The sequence below is a fragment of the Schistocerca serialis genome, unplaced genomic scaffold (genome assembly GCF_023864345.2).
Source record: "Schistocerca serialis cubense isolate TAMUIC-IGC-003099 unplaced genomic scaffold, iqSchSeri2.2 HiC_scaffold_1089, whole genome shotgun sequence".
Classification (NCBI taxonomy): Eukaryota; Metazoa; Arthropoda; class Insecta; order Orthoptera; family Acrididae; genus Schistocerca; species Schistocerca serialis.
The window spans coordinates 10,001-15,000 of record NW_026047281.1 but is presented as its reverse complement, the minus strand read 5'-3'; positions in this window follow the sequence as shown (position 1 = coordinate 15,000).

Here is a 5,000-nt window from a genome sequence, read left to right as displayed (position 1 = left end):
TACCGCCATCTATGGGACGCCAAGCCGACTAAGACATCGATGGGCCCACAGTGCCCATCTTTCGACGCCACCCACAAAGCATGCAGCCTCTGTCGACCACAGCACCCATACGCCAGTGCCTCTGCCGCACGAAGTCGTGGACCGGCAATCACACCACCTGCACCCGTTCGTGCCCCACCCCAACCGCCCAACTCGCATCGCCAGCGGATGAACGGCGGACGTTTCCCGCACTCGTAAGGTGCAATTCACACCTATAACATGCGTTTCATGAAGAGATATTTCCAATATGCGACATTCCCGCTGTCCCTATTCATGAGCTGCGAGCTGTACCACGTACAAGCTACAGACGCGATCGCATTGCTCACTGTACGGATTCTCATGCTGAGCCATCAGCTAGGAAGCGCCCCATCCATGTCGGCACCCGTGGGCGTTGCACTCGCAGTCGCAAAAAACGCTGGGCAAATATATATCTCGGAAGAGTAACGACAGTCCGAGCCTCCTGGCGTTGCACTCGCAGCCGCAAAAAAACGCTGGGCACATATATGTCTCGGAAGAGTAACGACAGTCCGAGTCTCCTGCGTGGGAAGAGTCTTTCTAGGCCCTGACCCACGGGAAGGGTGTAGCTTCCCCCATCCCGGACATTTGACGTCGTCACACTACCGGTATTGACTAATAGACTGATTGCTGATAATCATTAGCCATACACTGGGGGAAACGGCCGACAGGGGCGGCAACATAGTGGAGCCGCAGTGTCACTAATGTACAGAGATAGAACAGTTTCGACTGGAACTAGAGTAACCGTATACACGGCACTGATTAGTAATAGATGCAGAGCCATCAGAATACAGATAATATATACAACCGTCCCTATACATGCTGAAAGACTCTGCACACAATGAGAACCACACGTCAGCCAGACACTCTTATCACACACTACTCTCTTATCACACACAATATCTAACCACCAGCATGGAAGAACATCCAGTGCATCCTCTCCGCCACATGACACAATCCACACTATCATTACCAGACCGGGAGGTCCACCCAGAAAACACAATATCCCACCCTTCCGACATCCGCACATTGCTCAGCTAAGCCACGAACACCCACACATGTCCTACACAGTGGTGCACCCAACATCACAATACTGCCTCCTGTCACAGCACACAAACAATGGCAGGAATGAAAGACACAGATCTGCCACAACCATGGAATCGGAGCGCCGCCTGTCATGAGCCAAAAGTGCATCCTGACGTGACAAATCGGATAATACCGCAGGCATCCAATTACGATAATCACTATCAACGAACCTGCCGCCCCCCCCCCCAATACACCTTTCCCTACAACAATGTGTATCTGAACCTACGCTATATCGTACCTTAACCTAACCTATATCGTACCTTAACCTAACCTATATCGTACCTTAACCTAACCTATATCGTACCTTAACCTAACCTATATCGTACCTTAACCTAACCTATATCGTACCTTAACCTAACCTATATCGTACCTTAACCTAACCTATATCGTACCTTAACCTAACCTATATCGTACCTTAACCTAACCTATATCGTACCTTAACCTAACCTATATCGTACCTTAACCTAACCTATATCGTGCCTTAACCTAACCTATATCGTGCCTTAACCTAACCTATATCGTGCCTTAACCTAACCTATATCGTGCCTTAACCTAACCTATATCGTGCCTTAACCTAACCTATATCGTGCCTTAACCTAACCTATATCGTGCCTTAACCTAACCTATATCGTGCCTTAACCTAACCTATATCGTGCCTTAACCTAACCTAATTTGTGCCTTAACCTAACCTAATTTGTGCCTTAACCTAACCTAATTTGTGCCTTAACCTAACCTAATTTGTGCCTTAACCTAACCTAATTTGTGCCTTAACCTAACCTAATTTGTGCCTTAACCTAACCTAATTTGTGCCTTAACCTAACCTAATTTGTGCCTTAACCTAACCTAATTTGTGCCGTAACCTAACCTAATTTGTGCCGTAACGTAACCCATGTTGTGCCGTAACGTAACCCATGTTGTGCCGTAACGTAACCCATGTTGTGCCGTAACGTAACCCATGTTGTGCCGTAACGTAACCCATGTTGTGCCGTAACGTAACCCATGTTGTGCCGTAACGTAACCCATGTTGTGCCGTAACCTAACCCATGTTGTGCCTTAACCTAACCCATGTTGTGCCTTAACCTAACCCATGTTGTGCCTTAACCTAACCCATGTTGTGCCTTAACCTAACCCATGTTGTGCCTTAACCTAACCCATGTTGTGCCTTAACCTAACCCACGTTGTGCCTTAACCTAACCTACGTTGTGCCTTAACCTAACCCATGTTGTGCCTTAACCTAACCCATGTTGTGCCTTAACCTAACCCATGTTGTGCCTTAACCTAACCCATGTTGTGCCTTAACCTAACCCATGTTGTGCCTTAACCTAACCCATGTTGTGCCTTAACCTAACCCATGTTGTGCCTTAACCTAACCCATGTTGTGCCTTAACCTAACCCATGTTGTGCCTTAACCTAACCCATGTTGTGCCTTAACCTAACCCACGTTGTGCCTTAACCTAACCCACGTTGTGCCTTAACCTAACCCACGTTGTGCCTTAACCTAACCCACGTTGTGCCTTAACCTAACCTACGTTGCGCCTTAACCTAACCTACGTTGTGCCTTAACCTAACCCATGTTGTGCCTTAACCTAACCCATGTTGTGCCTTAACCTAACCCATGTTGTGCCTTAACCTAACCCATGTTGTGCCTTAACCTAACCCATGGTGTGCCTTAACCTAACCCATGGTGTGCCTTAACCTAACCCATGGTGTGCCTTAACCTAACCCATGGTGTGCCTTAACCTAACCCATGTTGTGCCTTAACCTAACCCATGTTGTGCCTTAACCTAACCCATGTTGTGCCTTAACCTAACCCATGTTGTGCCTTAACCTAACCCATGTTGTGCCTTAACCTAACCCATGTTGTGCCTTAACCTAACCCATGTTGTGCCTTAACCTAACCCATGTTGTGCCTTAACCTAACCCATGTTGTGCCTTAACCTAACCCATGTTGTGCCTTAACCTAACCCATGTTGTGCCTTAACCTAACCCATGTTGTGCCTTAACCTAACCCATGTTGTGCCTTAACCTAACCCATGTTGTGCCTTAACCTAACCCATGTTGTGCCTTAACCTAACCCATGTTGTGCCTTAACCTAACCCATGTTGTGCCTTAACCTAACCCATGTTGTGCCTTAACCTAACCCATGTTGTGCCTTAACCTAACCCATGTTGTGCCTTAACCTAACCCATGTTGTGCCTTAACCTAACCCATGTTGTGCCTTAACCTAACCCATGTTGTGCCTTAACCTAACCCATGTTGTGCCTTAACCTAACCCATGTTGTGCCTTAACCTAACCCATGTTGTGCCTTAACCTAACCCATGTTGTGCCTTAACCTAACCCATGTTGTGCCTTAACCTAACCCATGTTGTGCCTTAACCTAACCCATGTTGTGCCTTAACCTAACCCATGTTGTGCCTTAACCTAACCCATGTTGTGCCTTAACCTAACCCATGTTGTGCCTTAACGTAACCCATGTTGTGCCTTAACGTAACCCATGTTGTGCCTTAACGTAACCCATGTTGTGCCTTAACGTAACCCATGTTGTGCCTTAACCTAACCTATAATGTGCCTTAACCTAACCTAAAGTGCGCCGTAACCTAAACTATATTGCGCCTTAACCTGACGCACGTTGTCGCTGAACCTGCTCTGTAATTGTTATGCAACCCGTTAAAGTAGTGTAGTGTTGCCTAACCGCAACCCTCGCAATATAGTTCGCTACTCGCACTGCCCGGTCCCCTGTGTATCGCGTCATGTTAAACACCTTGCAGGTGTTGCTGACTTTCCACATGCTCCTGCTATACACTGTAGTGTGGATAGCAGCAGGACGTACATGCCCCCCCCCCTTCCCCCTGCCTTCGCAAGCTGGTCGGTGAGAAGTTTGCATGTTCAATGCCCTTCGCATGCCGACGTACTCAGCCTACGTTGTGGTACGGCCTGTCACCTGTCCGCCGATGTACGCAAAACCCACAAACTGTACTGCACATTGCTCCGTATGTACTGAATGATACATCGTGGCCCATGTGACCGTATGACGACAGCGCCTAGCAACGGCGGACCATACAGTCCAAATATTGTGCACGCAGCTACGTGTCGTCTCCCTATAAGAGCTGGATTGCAGTGTGGTACGCCATACAGACGTGTGGGAGGAACGGACGCCCTGGATGGCGATCAGCATGAGCAGTCTGTTGATGTAGTGGAGCGTGTATTCGGACGTAGTCGTCTCTTCTCACACACCGTGATAGCATGTTGCACCGCGTTCCACATCTGCGACATGCTGCAGAGGCGGGCTGACAGTCGTTCGCGCAATGGACACCGCATACGTACGGGGTCTACCTTCCACGTGTTCTCTAGGCGTGCACATGTTGTTGCGTCTATGTGGGCAGACGTAGTGTGTTGTGACACCTGACACAGGCATGCAATACTCGTTGCAAATGGCGATGGACGTGTACGTTTGCTGGTGACGTTACGCAAATGAACAACCGGTAACCCGTTGTGGTGCGGTTGTTCTCGCTAGAGGTGAATCAGTGTTGGCGACGATCGGTCGAGCTATTAACCGGTTGTTTCAGGGATACCCACCATGCCCACGAACGTGAAAGGGGACCCACCATGCCCACGAACGTGAAAGGGGATCTGGGTGTGAGGCGATACGCGGCGGTGGCTGGGTGGGACCGTCCCCGGCCGGTGAGGGGGGGCCGCCCGGCGTGCTGGCAGCGCGGTGCGTGGGCGCACGCGCTACAGCCGGCTGGTGGGGGCGGCCGGTGGCAGGCGCGCCGGCCGACGGACGCGGCAGGCGGCGCAGCTGCGCGCCGGCGCCCCCTGCTCGCGGCGCCTTGCGGCCAAAGTAGGTCCTCGCGGGCCC